The sequence below is a fragment of the Drosophila erecta genome, unplaced genomic scaffold (assembly GCF_003286155.1).
Source record: "Drosophila erecta strain 14021-0224.00,06,07 unplaced genomic scaffold, DereRS2 tig00000021-arrow-pilon, whole genome shotgun sequence".
NCBI classification, from domain to species: domain Eukaryota; kingdom Metazoa; phylum Arthropoda; class Insecta; order Diptera; family Drosophilidae; genus Drosophila; species Drosophila erecta.
Window position 1 is genome coordinate 19504730 of NW_020825198.1, and position 19731 is coordinate 19524460.

Consider the following 19731-nt stretch of genomic DNA (forward strand, 5'->3'; position numbering starts at 1 on the left):
AATATCTACCCAAATTGCTATAAAGTAAATCAGAGCTTTGCAGCACCCTAAGCCCACATTAAAGTGCCAACACCCACTGTGCCACCAGGTGGCATCTGCCCTTTGCTGCGGACACACCCGAAACTAACCACAAACACCAATTACGCGTACGTCCCTCCGCCGAAAAACAAAAAATATGCCACGAAGCGCTGGCTGGAGGCGAAATTACGGCGGGCACCGCAAAATAAAATGGGACAATCCCGGTCCAGGACTAAAGCCAGGTTCCCAGCCCGGACTTTCACCTGATCCAGAGCAGTTAACCCCAACTGCAGCTAGTTAGTTAGTTTCTGGCGAAGTGCATGCATGCATACATATTTCAGAAAAGTTGCGACATTTTCGCCGGGTTACTTTTTATTTTCCAGCCGGCGCGTGAAAATCCGAGAGGTGACACTTGTCCAAATTATCTTGCTGGATAAACAAGCGCACTTACCGTGTTATCAGAGGCAAGCGATGCCGGGATCCAGGATCCAGGACTCAGGATGCCGGATCCAGCAGGACGCGGCTGCCACACACACTCGCACTCGCACTCGTCGAGGGTGAGAACATAACCAGCATTGTAATCAAAGCAGGCGAAGGCTGGAGGAGCGAACAAACCTGACATGCAGTTGACTCCAAAAGAGTCGTAGCCGCGCAGGACACGCGGCGGAGTCCTCCTGCCACCACCCTCCATCCGATGGACGCTCGGCAGTCGGAGTGTGACCGAGTCGACAGGCAGGAGGCTGCACTGTAAGTAAGCAGCGCACTAAGAAGTCAGATATTCGTACAGCACTTAGAGCGGTTTTCGATTGTGATAAAAGTTTTAGAACTTGGTACCTTGCTTATCCAACCTACATTCTAATTGAGATGTGTAAGTTTCGTACCTAAAAATAAAACTGGTATGATTTTGATACATCGAAACTAATTATAAAGAAAGATAATTAGAAGAATAATTATAAAGAATTATGTGAATGAAAAAAGACTATAAAATACCTGTATTCCTGTAATAGCACTTTAAATACTTGTGCAAGGTTGTACAAATTAGTACTCATAATATTCATGTTTTAACTTTATTTCGATGATAACTTTAACAGAAAACTCCGACAGCACTCCTTAAGGTACAAGTAATAGAAGAGTGCCAAAGTTTCTTCCGGTGCACATGAGTGTGAGTGCGAAGCCTTGTTTGTGTGCGTCCGCACAGGCGACAGCTGCTGCATAACCCATACAACCCGTACACCCGTGCAACCCGTACACCCATGGAGCCCATGGAGCCCATGGAACCCGTACAAGCCTCGCACTCAAGGCGAGTTGAAAATGTTTAACACGAAAAGGAGTTATCACGCTGACAGCCTAGCTGAGGCCCGGGGCCGAGCTTCAGAGGATTCCGGGCACTCGCAGGAGTTGGAGGGGTCAGGAGTACCGAGTCCCGAGTACGGGAAAGTCGACGTGCCTCGCTGCAAAATTATGACAAAGTTCTGCGGAAGAAAAATGCCGCAGAGGGCGTGGAAAAAATGCTTTGAAATGAAATCCAGAAAATGGGGCTCGCCACTCGGGCCTCCGTTTCCCTTTAAGAAGCGTGATGTGCTAAGCAAGTAATGATTGCCCGAGGATAAGTTGTTGGCTCCCGAGAGATGGAAATGGTCTTGAATTACTTTAATGCCAGTCCCAAAGGCCTTAGCCAAAGGTAGTTTTGGAAGCTGAGTAACTATTATGAGCCTACTGACTTGCTGATCTACATGTGATAGTTTCACCCAATTTCTTTGTTGAAATGTGAATACATTTAGGATATAAATGCAAGTGCATAGTAAAGTGGCAATGTTATGCCGAAGAGAAAAAACTATTATTTTCTATTTACATAGAAATAATATAGTCGACACACTGGCAACAAAATATACAACCAGGATTTCGTAGATCTTAAACTGTTTTCCTAGGGAGAACGTGGATTAAATTGGAAGGTCAAAACCGCAGGCAGTGCGAAAGTCGCAGACAGAAGTGGGTAAATCGGAAAATCGGGACGAAGTCGGGCTTAATCCTAGACAGGAAACCACGCCTATGTTCATCGGGGGTCAGCTAGTGACACTCAGTAACCTGCTTCTCTTTTGACCCATTCCGCCTGCAAGTGAGATGAATTCGCGGTCGAGGAAGTGAAGTAGCCACAGTTGTTGCGGCTCGGAAAAATTAAGTTCTGGGGTTTCCTGGTTTCAGCATTTTTCCAGCTTTTCTCAGTCGATTAAAATGGGATAAATCTGTCGGTTTGCCACTGCGGTGGCTTTAGTCACCTCAGAATTGGCTTTAAAATCTGCCCACAAGGCATTTAGCACGGCGGCCACGCGGATTATGGCTAAGTCGGCGTGGCTAATTACACATAACCCGTTGGTGTTCTGTTTCCACATCCGTGTACACTGAGAAAAGCACCGTTGTCAATCATAAAGCAACAATTTGTGTAAAGACACAGAGATCTTGGGTACTAACTCACACGATGAAACTATTATATTACATACTATTTCAAGCACATCAAGTCTGGGATCTTAAATTACGGTTTTCACATATAGTAACAAAACCCTTTTTCTTGGACTTTAAGAACATGTTTACTTGCAGTCGTGGGAAAAAATACGGTGTCAAGAACGCATTTTCGTGGTGCACCCTTGTTGTTTTAGGCATGGCTAAAAACAAAACACGCTCACAAAAGGCAACTTAACCCGTTAACGCGTTAAAGAGCAAGCCGAGTGGCTAAAAGCTATGCCGAGCAGCGAATACGGCGATTATGAGGCTGCAGATTATGAAGCCGGCGAGTATGTCGACTGGTTAACTCTGGCTGACTGGCTGCCTTGGTTTACTGGTTGGTTGCCTCAGCTTTTTGCCCGGTCCAAGTTGGCCGAAAGGGGTTGTGGAATGGCAAGTCAAAGACTTTTTGAGTGGACTGCAGCACTCTGCAGAGGTTAAACACTAACCTGATGATGCCAAGCACAGCCGCACAACAGCAAGAAATGTGGAGAGGACTCCAGGGGTTTTTGATGCCTTAAGGCGAAACTAGAACACTCTTTTCGGTCGTGGTTGTAGCATATATAAATCTTAAACTAAATACTTCGAAATCTAGAAATATCACCACTAACAGATCAAATCTTCTTGCTATCTTCTACATCACACATATGATATAAATGAGATTAGAACAATCACCGTCAAATAAGCAACCAAATATTCAGGACATTTTTAGCTTTGGTCCAACTGCACTTCCCAGTGGATATACCCGCATCTGCTAGTTGGGTCCGTCCCGCAAAACCATCAAAGTGGGGTTCTGTTTATGCAAATATGTTTGGGTCTGAGGTTTTTCTTTTGCCGCCCGTGTTGTCGTCTGTGCACATTTGCAACTGTGTTAGGCGTTATGTGAAAAGCAAAAGGAGGCACAGCATTTGAAAACAGGTGAAAATGAAGACATTTTGGGTGTGTTCAAGTTGAAGTTTGTTTGCTGGGAATTTGCGAGAGTTTGTTTACCTTTTGCTGGCCAGAAACTTTTTGCGGAGTTCCTTTTTTGGGCAGTTACCACTTTAAGAACATGGGCAAACAGCAATGTGGTTGCAGTCTTCAAATATGAAAACATGATGACTTTATGAACACAAAATGTGTTCACTTTTTTTATGCCATATGTTTTTTATGAATTATTTTATTTTTTGTTTACCTATCTTCTGCTGCTTGCGGTGTGTGGCATCAAAAAGGATGTTGTGACGTTGACGAATAACTTTTAACACTTTTTTGCGAACGCAGCCGGTTAGCATAATCTTTGAACGTTTTTAAAGAAAAAATATGGTCCCAAAAGTAGTATGCAATAAATTTCTATTATGTGGTATGACAAAGACGTTGATTTATGGCATCACTGTTAATACATAATATTTCGTATGCATTTGCATTTCCGTTTTTGTGTTGTTGCTAGACATATGCAAATATTTTAAACTTAATTTCCCAACCGAAAGCATAAAATTGTGCAGGTTTTTGATATTTGGAAAGCTGACAGCGAAGAGCAAATATATATGCAAAGTAATATCGTGAATTAACGTCTTAACTTTAACAAGAAGCTGTGAACTATTTGATAATAGTTCTAAAATAAAACCAATTTAATCCCTTACAATCCAATCGAGGGCCAGCACTTTGCTGTATCCAAATTCAAGACCTAAGTATTACCATAAATGATAATAGCCCAGCTCTCGATAAGATAAAGATAACTTAAGAAAAGATAACTTCCTTTATGCCACTTTGGTGCTTTAATGTCTGAATAAAAATTGGTGCTATAGCTATTCAAGTTAAGTTATCAGACTCCCCCGGCGCCCTTTCCCTCGCTTTCCCATTTCCACTTTCCTTTGCTTTTCCAACCCAGATGGCTGGCAGCCCCAAAAGCCAAAAGAGGCTGGGGTGGGGCATGCAACTAAACCAAAACTACACTCAGCTCAACCTCAAAACTAGCTAACCAACAAACCTTATTAAAATGCGAGCCCCCTTAACCCATTACTCCCTGACCCCTGACCCCTGACCCCTAACCCCCATTTCACCATTCGCCCACGCACGTAAGGAAGCGTATAATTTAATTAAATTATCTGGGGCAGCTGCTGATGCTGCTTCTGTTGCAAGTAGCAACGAAAAATGTGCATCAAAGTGCACTTAAATCATCAGCGAGGCACGGCGACATACAGAGAGATAGAGACGGATATAGAGAGCTAGAAAGAGAGGGTCTGCGGGAATTGGATAGAGACAGAAGGATGGGATAGCCGCCCAAAATGGCGTTGGCTAAGTGCCGTGGCAGGGAGTTGAAAGTAGAGAAGAGGCCACGGAGAAATATTCATGTGTAAAATGAATATTTCAAATATAAAAGAAAATTGAAATGATTCCGAACCTCAAGGAGTTCGTATTTTCAGCCAATCAAAATAATCAACATAATATTCGATGGTATCGTTAGTAAATAAATGTTGGGTACAGGTACTGGCAATCAATATATATAATATCGATAAAATCATTTGCAAGTTTTTCCCTCAGTGCAGCTAAAAGTGGGCTGGTGTGGGAAGTCAGGCAGCCAAGCAACTTTGTACTTTGACTTGTATTAGTGACCGGAAATGCAGCTTTCAACAAGGAACAGGATCAGCGCAGGAGTCGCCTCAATGACTCGCCAAAGGCAAAGCGGCACGAAAGGGGCGGGATGGTTGGCGGGGGGAGGGGAGCGGGAACGGGAAGCTGGAGCGGAACCGTTGACAAATGCTTTATGTATATACAGACTTGTTGAAATACTTTTATTTGCAGCTGGAACAATTTTATGAGCAAAGCGTTTGCATTTGAATGGCAAATATATTTATGAAAGGAGTAGAGGTCGACTCGGGAGTGAGGAAAAAGAGCAAACTTTGCTATTTAAGTATACGAAAGTTAACTCTCAAATGGTATGGAAAATCTTTAAAAGTTTACTCAGAACGTAGCCATAAAATGCTTATGCAGTGTACAATGCACCTAAATAGAACCATTCAGCGCTTACCATGAGGTGAGAACTTGCCATCAAGATGGTTTTTTGAAAACACTGTTTATTTAACAGAACTAACAGAACGTATAAATGCAGTTTTTATTTTAGAATTCAATTTTTCCGCGGTTTGATATACTTTTCTGCACTTTTTCACTGTGATAACTATTTTAAGACATGTGGGCCACCTAATCCACCTAACCAGTTTACCACGTGAGATACAGCTTTTTAAAGCCTCCAAATCCGCATCAGGATTAAACAGCTAATGCTGTAGGAAAATCCTTTTGGGATATGCAACATTATCATCGTAGTCACAGCCAACCCCCAAAGAACTTAGTCAGCAATACCTTGACATCGTTTTCCGCAGAATTTTCTTTTAAATTATGCACGACATTTTCCGCCATTGTTTCGATGCTCCGACTTGCTTCCCATATTTTTTTAGTGTCAAGTCTCAGGGGAAAACAAGGGGTGGGAAAGGCGAGGATACAGTCAACCTAATGCATCGAAATTTTACTTTTTTGAGCGCAGCTGACATGCAAAATGAGTTAATGGCATTGGCAGCTGGAGGAAAGTGAAAACAAAAGGCATCTTAGTGGCCGGGGAATATATTCCTCGGGCGATTTGCAGTTGATGAGCGAATGCCAACTGAATTTGAATGTAGTCAAATGGATACAATCGGGGCTCGCTTAAAGCAGAAATTAAGTCCCTTGGAGCAGAGATATTTAATTTGCGTAGAGATTATCCTCAAATTTGCGCTAAAACGAAATTTCTGGTATGCAGCTTCGTGTGCAAATATTTGAAACGAAATCCGTGCACCACCCGATAAGGTCTGTTGGCCAATTCAACCCCATAACATTGTTATGCCAGCAATCATGAAAACTTAATTAGAAGCTTATTTGGTGTTTTACAAAAACGTCACAATTTGCATACCGCATTTCATTTGCTGCCTCCCATCAGGCGATAAACGGACCGCAAAACATTTTGGCCAACTGGGCAGGACGGCTGGCGAAGCCCACTGTAAAATACTAAAATTAAATGTGCTAAAATTAACATAAACAATGAAACGATAAGCACAAAATTGGCCTACGCCAACACACTCAAACGAATCACACCGACAGTCGAATAGAAAATTGAACAACTAATTTGGCTGAACGGGTTTTGCCAATTTGCACAGAGTCGGCTTTTGCGCAACTTAAAAGTTTATGCTAATTGAAAATGTATAAAATGATTGAAGCTTATGGACCTAATGAGCATTTAGCTTCATCTGGGAAGAAAACTACTTGATGCTAAGTCTGATTTGTCTGAAATAAGCATATTTAATCACCTTAATTTGTTATTTCACTGGACTTCACAGTTCATTGGAGTTGCGTTTAGGTTGGGTGCTTGTTATTGAGTTTCATGGAGTTCCATTATTTATGGACTTACATAAAGAAGCAATATTTATAGCACAAGGGAGCATTTTTTCTCGAACATCGGTCTGACTGAACTTAAATCTCATAAGCCCATGCACAAGTTTAATTTGTGTCAAAGGTTTTCCGACATGATGCGGACTCCTTTATCTTGTTATGGCGACATCCATACAAGCACAATCCGCAGCACCTCGAGAACCGTCAAAATGCAAATAAGTTGTTAATTAATTTGGAAACGTTTTATGTGCCAGGAGTCGTAGTCGTCATCTTGTTCCCGAACATAGTTCTTAGTCCTTTTGTCGCAGCGAGATTGGTGGTTGTGGATGTGTTTCTGGGGCCTGCTTGTTGAATTTAATAAACTTATGAGAACTTAATTAAAACGAAATTAATTCGCATTCCCTGGCGCAACTTTAAGGCAGCCCGCAGTGCGCTCACACTTTCGCAAGGGGGCGTATGCGTAATTTTGCCAAGAATTGCAGAGCTCATTGCGCATACGCCGCATTGTCTGCTGGAAGAGAGCTTTGCATTAATTTTGATTTTCATCTGGTCTTATTTCATATCGTTTTTGGCAAGAATGTTGCTCGCTTTCGCGCTTTTCACGCTTTGCACGCTTTTCTTTCTCCATGTAATTTATATGCGCGCAATGAAATGTTTGCAAAGTTACTCTTAAGTTCCATGCCTTCTTTTGTTGCCCGAAACAGCGCTTCTTCTAATTAAAAACAAAAGTTTTTTAATCTGCTTTATGGCATAAAGGAAAATAATTATGCATTTCTTAGTGGGCACTCGGAAAAACAAGAAGCAAACTATTTTAAAGTACAGTGTGGTACTTATACAAAATCGGTTCGGTGCAGTTGCACTTTATTGTGGAATCGACGTAATTTCTTTAAAAATACCAATTAGGGCATGTTCCCTATTTGTGATAAATAAACGATAGAACGTCTATACGTTTTATCGTTTATTTGGTTCTATAACCATCGTAATGAATTGCAGTAAAATATAATGTGATTTGACCATTTGCCACTTAAATACCTTATGGCATTTCCAATGCTCAACTGTATTTTGCTTTTCAGGCAGTGAATTTGTGATTACCATTTAGTGGTGATTGGCAAAAGTTGCAGAGTTGCACTTCTGTGAGTCGGCCTGCTTAGGTATGTAAACAATCCATTAACCAGAAACTTAATCAATTGGAACTAGTTTGGAATGGCAAATGCATTTTGCCGAGCACAGCAAATGCCAGGAATCGAACTTGGGAAACGGCCCGTCTGCCCGGGCAGGATTCGCTTCATTTTCAAAGTGCCCGAGAAGTTTTCCACGGAAGTTTGTGGGTCTCACTGTCTGTCTGTATCTATAATTGAGTGTGTTTGCCAAAGGTGCGTGTGTATGGAGTCGTAGCCGTATCTTTTGACCAAGATCCAGCTGCAAACTTACAGATTCTAGCCCAAGTATACGTGCGGATGCTACTGCTGCTGCTGCTGCTGCAGGCCGAAAGGTAACTGATAACTTTTGTGATTTAAAATTTGAGTTTAGATTGGGTTTTAATTGTATTTCGGCTCCAGCCGGCTCCGTCCTCCTCTCTATCCGTTTACCTGGCTTGTGTAAATTTGCCAAGTGCCAGGCGGCGATGATGAATGAACGATGGTGCCGAAAACGGGCTTCGACTTCTGGGCGGGCTTTGAATTGTGTTGATTCAGGTTCCGGACATCCAGGGATTTGATAATGGAATACCATGGAATGGTGTGGATGGCAGTTTGGTGATTTGATGAGGGTTATCAGCACTGTTAATTATTGGACCCACGACGTAAGTACGTTTACAATTCATACAGTTAGGAGCAATAAACTTCCAAGTCCTGAAATGGAAATTATTTTTAATAAAGTATTTGCAAGCTCTCATTAGTTCAGTAGAAATTACTTAGCACTCATTCCTTAATTATCTTTTTTTTCTTTCGCTTTTTGTAACCCAAAATATTCAATCTGTACATTTCGATTTTATTCTTTTAAACGTTGTGTCCTAAGCACTTTCCCTAATTCTCTGCTACAGGAACCGCCAGAATATGTTCCTCTTGGAAGTGATTTACCCAATTTCTACTCTCCCAGCATTCCAAATGTGATTCTTCCCAGCATATTGAGATGATATAATGCTCCAGGAAAACGTTGAATTAATGCTATCAGAATGCTTGATTTATACCTAATTCTGTGTCGGGGGTTTTCCCTTCCCGCCGCCCCCTGGAGCAGCTTCCTTCGGAAAACGACATCGGCAGCAGTTGTCGCTTCACACATTAAAATATTACAACATGAACTGGAAACATGAACACGATGACACCCCGCACACCCATACACTGACAGAAATTATGATGTGTCAGCAGAGCATGTTAGTAAGCACCTCTCGCTCGCACCCAAGGCGAACATAAGCCAAACATGAGCTCATGTTTCGTCGAGCTATAAATAAACTAAATTGCCAAAAGTCGAGGCAGTAGAACCCAATGCAGGCGTTTTGGCTTAACGGCAGATTAAGCAGGATGTGCGTGACCCAGAGTTGGGATCGTGATTAAGGACTCGCGGCACGAGGCGCGTGACGAATGCTGCTTAATTATTAAATATGCATAGGACAGGATAGATATTGATGAAAAGTGGTAAAGATAAACTAGGATGTTAAACAAGAGTTTTTCGGCTTTCACATACCCGTTTTCGTTCGAAAATGGCACAAAACATTATTCAAAATTGTGGGCGTAACAGCTACTAGCGGTTTTTGGGCGTTACAGTGCAATCTTCTGAAGCGAACTTGCACAAAGTCGGCGTTTTAGAATCTGCTTGCTTATTATTGGATGCTATTTGCGCTTAAAATATTTCTTTATCGCCTCACTGGGGCAGCACTTTCGGAAGTGGAACCACTCGCCACGCCCATCGTGTTTGCCATTTGCCTGTTAGCTTTTATTAACTATGCATGCGTGTTCGGGTTGTTGTTGATAGCGATTACCAGTATAAAGTGCATGACTCCGAAGACAAGCCATTCCACACCTGGGGAATTCGCTCGCCGAAAACTTTGCAGCCAGCTAATTGACGGGGTTTCCGAGCCCCGAACCACTCTAAAAAATAATAAAACTCATGCGCCCCCTCACCCAGTGCACTCAAGACAATTGCTGATAAAACGCGAGTAGAAAGCTCAAATAATATCTAAAAAGATAAAAGCCGTTGGCCCTCATCTCGAAAATTTACTTTGTGCGGCGACTGTGAAAAGCAAATGAGCAAAGAGAGTTGAAAGCACGCCACTAAGCCACCCAGCCAACCCAGCCACCCAACCACCCAGCCACCCACTTTCCACACCACCCAAGGGACCTACCATATGCAAATAATTGCTGTGAACTTTTGGCACAGAAAGCAGGCAGAGGCAAATGCAATAGAGCTCAGTTAGCAATCAAATTACGAGTATCAAAAGAAAACCCGAGAAAAAGGCATCCGAAAAAAACGAGCACCGAAAATGTTGACAAGCCAGAAAATGTTGGTCCGCTGGACAGGACCAAAATGTTAATTGGGCTCATGACACTGCCGACCAAGGCATAAATCATAAAAATGTAACACCAGCGACACAAGGTGGCCCGGAAAATGGAAATGCAGGCAGAGCCAGAAGGGCGGACCAATATTCTGGGGGCTTGGGGTTTCTGGCGGAGGATGTGCACCCAAATCGGGCGGAGGAATCGGAATCGGAATCGGGAGAAGTAGCTGGCCAGACGAGACTAACGAAACGTAACGACCAAGCGAAAACTTAACAAGTGTGAAGGAAACGGTGATGGATGATGGCCAGGATAAATGCCCTAGAAGGTCCTGCGGATTTATGAGGCTGCAGACACGTTTTTTTGGTGCATTAAATGGGTAGTGAAATAACGGATACACAGATTCCTGATAACTAAGTCATTTGTAAGTAGTACAAATGTTTACTTTTCCATTTTAAAAGAGTGCTTTTGTCAATACAATTTATGTTCTAGCTTAAACTCATAATCAGAAGTTAATTTAAGCCAATTAAAAAAATACACGTTTTATGGTTCTATGATTCAAAAGCTATAATTCCTAATTGGTGCTATTATTCCTGATTCCTAATGATTCTCTAGTTAAGGTAGTACAAATAGGCGTATTCATCTGAACCCTGTAGCCCAGTCCACCCCTCATATCCCTGACCCATTAGTGGGCACAGAAATGAGTTTATGCTCGCCTGACTCCAAATTTTTAGACAAGCCCACATACCCAAGGCAAAATGTAGAAAAAATATAGTCAGAAGCGTCTGGAACGAAAAGCTAAAGGGGAGGGAGATGGAAACTTTAGACCACTAGAACTCCGTGAAGTGAAATGTAAGTACAACGTAACTTAAGCAGTTTTACATCTTCAAGCAGCATGAAATTGATTGATGGCCAGAACTCACGCTGCCTTTGCCGGAAAGTAGAGAAAAAATGAAAAATGATTTGCGCGGATTATGAATTTCCAACGTTTTCGCGGCCCCCTTGCCGTGCCTTACCATCCCTTACCGCCCCCTGTCATCCATCTCAGCATTCAAAGTGGGGAGCGATAAAGGGGGCGTAGGTGGGGACTAGATGGCCAGAGCGAACTTTTTAACCTTGTGATGGTGGCAGGGACGTGGCATTGATTAAAGCCGTCGCCTGTCACCAAAGTCAAAGTTAAGTAGGTATTAGCCCGGCAAGAGGGATTGGGAACGGGCAAGATCCAGGGCCAAGGGACATGGACAGGGCCTCCAGGAGCGACGGCTGATTTACACATTTCCGCTGGCCTCGGCAGCCGAGAAAAGACAGCTGATTGGCTTCTCGAGGAGGCGCCCACTATCTTAACCCTTGCCTAGGCATCTGTGCTCTAAAATCCCCAATGTGACGTCGGGTAAAATAAAGTACAAGTGAGGACACATTCGTCACTTTAATGTTGCCATGATTCGTTATATGTGAAAGAGAAAAAAGGATTCTCGGCAAATAAAAATGCATTTTTTGAATATATAAACACTGTACCATGTCTTCCTTTAAAACACGGATCTAAATCGCTTAGCTCAACAGAACCGACTTTTAAAAATGGTAAAGATCTTTGTCAGACATTCACTTTTCAGTCAATCAGTTCACCTTGTATATGCATTCTCCTCGTGCGAACAGCAGATTTTCCAGGCCAGCTTTGAAGTGCTTTCTATGTTGGGTCAAGGGTTAAGGATGTTTCAAATTTAACACCCCACCTTAAATTTCACCCACGTGTAGGTGTGCCAGGGTGCCCTCAAATGTTTCACTAAATTGCGGTTGCTAAGTTCAAGGCTAACGCTTTTTTGCCCGCGGCTCCTTGGCTTCCGAGGTTCCGAGGTAGCATAATTAATTTCCGTTTAATTGCCGGGCGCTAGTTAAACTAACAAGCAGAACACACTCGGGCAGCGTGTTCCCCTCCCTTTCTACCGCTGTGTCCCCGTCCCTTTCGCTCTAAATAGTTCCCTCTCTCTCGGTTGGCCGGCAGCATTTCAATTAATTAATGTGCCAACATTGTGGGCGTAGTAGGACGTTCGGATCAGGGGGAGAAATGGGTGGAAATTCGCAAGTTGACAGCGGCAAACACAAGTTAGCCCACATATAAAGCAAGAAATCAAACATGGCAGCCCCTGACCAGCGGGACTAAGGATTTGGGTAGTGTGGGCCACATGGATGGATGGCTCCAGATGGGGGGAGCCAGCTGCCGCTGCTCCCATTGATGATGAGGTGCGGGGCGGGTGGACTGGGACTGCTCTGCTGCTCCATCTACGGTTTCTGCCACCACCGCCGTTTGTGTGAAAGCGTTAACGACTTCCGATAGTTGCAAAAGTTGAGATACACCACCCACACGAGAACTGGAAAAGGATTCGCAAAAAGCGCCGCAGGAAATGTCTGATAAACTAAAAAAGAAGCAAAACCAACACTCACATGAGCTCAAGAGGGATGTGACGCTAGTTTTACAGAGCTTAAGCAAATATTTATGCTTACAATCATCCTAATTATTTTTCAGATTATAAAAAATCATTTTCTCCTTTTAAGTAACCCCAAGCAATAAGCTTTTTAAAACGAAAGTATATAGCTAATACCTTAATTCTATATTCGTTGAGTTCTCACATTATCGTTGAGAAATTTATAAATTTTAAGCTTCGTTTTTAAGTAAACAATTTGATTAAGGCATTGTGGCTTTTGGTAACCTGTTGACATAAGTCGGGGATTATTTCGCTTCCAAGCAGTTGTCCCAAACAGAAGACCCACATATGCATGTGTTCTAACCGCTTAATCAACCCTCTGAGCAGGATGCACACAAAGGCCAGGGATCGGCCAACATATGTTGTATAACTTCCAGCGCCGACTCGGAGCCTCATTATATAATTGCAACTGTTTTGAAGTTATGACGCCACCCCTAACTTTGCGCAGCCCACCCCTTCTGAACATCACCCCTTTCGGCCACGACCATGGCTTGTGTTTTGTGTCGTAATTTGTAATCTCAGCGCTGGCATGTGGAAATTTGTTATCGTTTTAGTGTTTGCTGCTTAAATTGCCACAGCAACGCAGCCACGAAGGCGAGCGGATGGCAGGGTGGGCAGAGCAAAGAAATGCGAAATAAAGTAAAAAGGGGTTCAACGCGTCTATCATATTAAGTCGGTATTTATACGAGCGTGTGTGCGCCGGAGTTTCGTCTAGACTTTGCACAGGTAACCGACCAGGCCAAAGTAAAAGTTGAGTGAACTGCAAAGGCTTACAAATAAGCAGAAAAAGAAAGTCCCGGAGTGGAGAGGTGGAAAATCAAGCCCGCGCGGCGCTGCTAAGTATGCTACAAAATATTATATTAGCAAACAAAAGCAGCTGCAGCAAGCAGTCGCACAGACACACACACACACACACAGCTTGGCTTCACCACAAGCGCATTGCGTCACCAGGTCGTATACGTAATGTGCGAGTGGCTGTGTGCGTGAAAGAAAATTATATTGAAATTACAAAATCCCGTGCTGAAAGGAAAGTGGTGTGAAAACTGCTGCAGAATACAAGGTTGCGGTGGGTCATGACTTGAGTATTTTGCTTAAGTCGTCTAGTCGCTGGGCTCATTAAATGGATGGTTGCAGATCTTAGAACACACATAAGCGAAATCACCTAAACGAAAGGCTTGGCTCAGCTCTTTAGCCGGCTAATTGTAAGAGGCTCTCATTCATATTTATACTAAATGAGAGGTGAGTGCAATGAAAGGGATTATGACTAAAGGAATGACTTCCTAAAGTAAGAGAGGTTTTTCAGTTAACAAATTGTTTATAATAAGTCAAGCCTTGTAATCTTAGTAAGGGTGTTAGGCTGCTGAATAAAAGATTCGGGGGATCTAGCATTTTGATGATATGTATTCACATTTTGTTACAGTGAATACAACTTTACAACTGCAAGAAGGTGAATAATACCCAGCTCGGAGACCGCAAATATTTTGTATTGCAGATCTGAGTTACCTTTCGCCTCCTTGTCGCATCCACCACTGATGATAAATCCATTCAAGGACTACTCAACCTTGAAAATCCAGGCAGATAGGCACCTGCAGAATAATGGCTAAACAAAAACAAAGTTCTTTGCCACACACATTAAAAACAAATTACAAATAGATGATTGCGGGAAACACTTTGCGGCTCAAATGGAATTTAAACCACTTCTATCAGATGCTTCTGTGTAAATATTTACACTTCGTTAGCTGCCAAAGATACCCACAGTGAGTACAATGAACAAAAAAATTAAATCCGCCGCAATTGGAGGGGGACTCCCATTTCCGTCATATACGAGGATACACACGGCGGAAGTTTAAAACCGCTCCGTCTGGTCCTCCCTGTTTTGTGTTCCCTCGAAAAGCATTTTATGCAAATGCCGAGCACCAGAAATAGCCCTAAAAATGGAAAAATACTGAAATACATTTTCTGGGCCAGTGCCTGACAAAGGAATACGAAAAGCTGGGGAATAAAAAGAATTTTAAGTGCTCCTGAAGAACTCGGGCTGCCGGGTGGCTAAATTAACCTGGCAAATTGCAGGCGAAGATAAATCTAATATGGGCCCAGCTGACCTACAAATGAAGTCATCTCGGATCAATTCAAGTCAATTTGCTAAAAACGAGCGTTTGAACTGATAATTTTTTGTTAGCTCTTGCGGCGCTATTGCAGAGACCAATTCCAGTTTTTCCTGCATTTTCCACCCGCCGGTGGAACCCGCTTTCCTTTTCTTGTCTGCTTTGAACCGACCACAAACACCTGCTGGAAATTCTTTTAATTAGCGTAGAACAAAGGCAGCCAAACGATGATGGTGATGGGGTTGCATGGCGGGCAAATTGAGAAAAAATAAAGGAAGGAGACGGAGACCAGGCTGAACAGCCAAACAATGAGCGTTAAATTCTATTCAATGGCAAAAATGGAAGCAAAGCAAATAATTGAAGTAGTTTGGTCAGCCAAGAAAAGCGGAATACAAAAGGAATGGGACAAAAAACAACATTAATGAGCTTGCTCGCTGCCTCGCTCTTCCGCTTTTCCTGGCTTTCCCCTCTTTCCCCACTTTCCCCGCTTTTCCTTCGCGCCGCTGAAAATGTCATTACTGAAGGGCCAGCAAAACGGATGTCGAGTTGTTGTTTTGGTTGTTCTTGCAGCCATTGTGATTTGTATTTCTTCTTTGTCGACTGCCCTCAATTGGCAGCTTATGCATTTGACAGGTATTGATTATGATTATGTTGTTATTTATTATGAAGTGGGCGCTGCTTTAAACTCTGATTGAATTATGGCCCAAAGTACCTAATGACGGACGCTCGCCACACTTAATTGCCCAATGATCGGAAATAACTCAGTACCTTATGCTTAAACAGCAAATTATTGTTTAAATGGTTGAAAATCAGAATAATTTCTCAAAGCAAAATTTATCTTGTGATAATTTATCAGTACTTACATAGCTGTCTAATTTAAAATGATAATGTTTTTTAGAAATTAAAAATACATACTCCCAAATAGTTTTATCTCCTGCTGAAGAAGTAAATGTATGTATGAATAGGGCACAGGTGTTTACGTCATCAAAAAACCAAACTTCCTAAATTAAGGACCTCTTTCCAGGAAGTAATGAGCTCCACACGCTGCCAAAGACAGCGAGCAAATGTGGAGCAGTACAATAGAAACCTCGCGCACAGAAAAGCAGGAAAAATTGAGGAAAAGCGAGAGACAAATGTTTTATTCAACAACTGAGCGGAGTTTCCAGTCAGCTGGCCGGAGAGAGGAGAAAAGGAAAGCTTTCGCCAGCTGAGTTTTCCGAGAGAGAGAGGGAGCGCTGTAGGCCGAGAAAAAGGGAGAGCACAGCACGTGCTGGTGCGTGAAAATATTGAATGGCAGACACAAAGAGCAGCGCTCAAAACAGAGAGACAAAGGATTGCAAAATAAAGAAAATATGCTGCAAAATGTGCTACATATACGCCACAGGACTTATACATGTAAGGGAACGGCAACATATGACAGCTGTCATGTCGAAGTCCTTAGCAGCAACAGCAATGAATGTTGGGTTAGGTTGTGGAATTGAGATTAGGAACGAACAGGCGGAAGTGGAGAGCAAAGCTGGATTAACGGCTGCAGGCGGGGATTATCAAGTTGTCAATGAATAAGTGAAATGGATGAAGATATAAGCCAGACAGGAAGCGCCCTAAAAGGATTATTAAAGGACCTTGCCCATGTCGCAGATAAGAAATTAACCATCAGTGAAATGGTTCAGTTTCGACACATTCACATATGCCAAATTATAAAATATAAAAGAAATACTGCTTCAACAAGAAATAAAATTATATGTGTGGTATTTTGGAAATGATTCCAAATTTGAATGTTGAATGAAACTTGCATTGTAAGTATAAGAATATTCTACTCTGAATGCAATAAGAATTTACTTCTGTAAGAAAAGTATAAAATGCTTAAAATAAATAATTTAAATAATGAGTTACCAACTTGTACTCAATTAATTTATCACCACATTATATAAATATGTATGCACAGATATTTCATTGGAAAAGTATAAGAAAGGATTAATTCTTAAGGGTAAAGTTCAATTAGCGCCAATACTTTCCGAACTCTGCCACAAGCTGATTTAATTAATAAGTTATCAAAGGCACTCGGCGAAATTGGGTTAAGCCAGCATTAACCCAATATCTTCTCGGTGTAACAGCTGCGCAAAGATTAAAGCTCGTTAAGAAGGTGACTTCCGAGTTTCCTATCAAATCAGGAGCAGGCACGCCCAGTGACCGATGAGGGAAATCGAATACGCAGCCAACTATGCCATCGCAAATTATAGTCAGGAGCAGCCGCATCGGCTGGAGTCCTGGATCTCGAATCCAGGCAACAGTTGTCAGCCTCGGCGCCTCGGAAATCTGAGCATCTGGCTTATGATGGAAAAGGGCGGCAAATCAAAGAGGGTTAAATGACGCGTGAAATGCTAAGAGGCAACCAGATCTGAAGAAAACTTCACTTTAAGAAAATATATGCCAGTGGCTTAGGGACATCCGAAACCAAAGAAAATACTAAACTAATACATGTAAAATTCAAATTATTCCCTATTCCATTTGGTGTAACTGCGCTTTAGTAAGGGAGTATTTCGGTGTTTAAGATGGATGCTCCGCGACTGAAACCTGGAGGCGCAATAAACCTGCCCGAAACTGGATGACAATTTCCTGGCCGAGACCCGGAGGATGGATGCATGGGAAAAGTCTCCGGATCGGGACTGCGCGATTCCGACCACAAAATGCATGTCAACCGCAGCAGCGCAACGCGGACAAACAACCATAAAAACAGGGCAAATTAATATTTTATAACTTAATTAAAAACAACAACAAGAGCTGCAGCATCAGCAGCAGCAGCAGCAGCAGCAGTGGCAGCGACAAAAAAGGAAACAAGGAGCGAGCATATATAAATATAAAAATAAATGGGCGAAAAAAGCATTCCTGAGGTCGCTGGGAACTTAAAGTTCCGCGACATGATAATTTTTCATTATTCATACGCAGCGGTGGCCGCTGGGAAAGCTTTTCTAACGTAAAACACTGGACACCGCACAGTCAATTTAATTTTAATTTACACTTCATGCATAAAAAATTAAATGCGCGTTGCCGTGTCAATTGATGAGCGGCGAAATCGCACCACACGCAGCTTTTTCCTATCCAATACTCATTCAGGAGGTTCGGGACGCGTGGCTGCTGTGGAAAATATTTATGAAAACGCTATCCCATCCCAGGATCTGCCCCGCCGAAATAGCCCAGCCCATTAAGCACAAGGACGAAAAGGATGCGGTCGATTCAGCAATTGTTTGTGGAAATGTGCAGCGGAAGCCGGAATGGAAGTATTTTACGGCCAACTGCCAATGCAGCACCAAGGATTGCCTGGCCTCCGAGTCTCTGGCAAAGGATTCCTCCAGGCTCCTCCAGGTGGACTGGGTCGGCAATGTAAATTTGATTGAGATCTTAGCAGCGCAGCTCAAGAAACGGGAAATTGTAAATGTGCAGCGGAAAGCGATATTTTGAGCTCACAATGCTTTATTCTGATTAAAGCAATCCGGGGCTTATTATAGAGAAATGTCAGCCAGTTCTGCGAACGCTTTCCAGGAGTAGTTCTCCTTAATTTATTACATTTGTGAGCCAATTTGTGAATTATGTACATACTTAATCACGTTTTTGCATTGGAATAAAATATATTTAATCGCAAGCTGTTGTGATAAATTCCTTCTCAATATGCTTCAAGTCTCAAGATACTCTCAAACGTTCAAATGCAGATATTTGATCTTATAGAACGTTTATTCTATTTAACTGCACCTAGATGAATCTCAACTAGCTTAAGAATAAATACCACATATTGAATATATTACCATTGCTGTCACAATTTCCAAAACCATTGCTTTAACTCATCGCGCATTTCTGTTTTGACTTTTGGATGAAGCATTCATTATGTTTGAGGAAATATTTTTGTCGCTTTGTTCCCGAAAATTGCGTTCCCCCACAATCAATCAGTTGTGAGAGGCGTATGTCAGTTTGAAATGTGTCTAAAGCCCCGCCCACCGCCCTGCCACGCCCACACTAGAAATATATACGTATGCCTACGAGTTTGTTTGGCTTACATATGTGCAAAGTACACACATGTGAGGAACAACAACAATGTTCGTATCGATACATGTATTCAGTAATGGTTGGTACTTAGCAGTGGCATCATGGCTTTAATGTGTGCTACAGATTGGGTCAATTAACTGCAGCGTTTAATATCTTGAAAGCTGGAAGGGAAGACCGCACACAGTTTCAAGACCCATTTCCGATAAAACATAATTACTTTGACTGGCGGAGTCTGAAAACCGGAAACAAACAGGCTACAAAGGCCCTCGAAAAACGGGCAGACAAACAGAGATCGATAAACTTTGGTAGAGGCAAGCGATTTGTATGCCACAAGACCCTTGGACCCTCTCCGCCTCAAAAACATAGACAATAAATTCGAACAAAAGGCAAAACACATTCGACGAGTGGCAACAGCAGCCGAACCTGAAAAAATATAAGGGAAAATCGAAAAAGAAAATTGTCAGAGACAGTAGCGGAGGAAAGTCGGGCGAAAATTGAGAGGGGTAAACTGCGGAAAGTGTGGAGACCGAGAACAAGGAAAACCAAAACCGCAAACAAAATGGAAGCTCTTTTAGTCTCGGATTCGATTTATATAGTTATATATAATGTGGGAGGCGGCAAAAGAAACGCCGATGGTTGCCCACTGGAGCGGCAAATTCTTTTGCGGCTGCCGCTGGAAAATGTTGCTCCAAATGCTTACACACA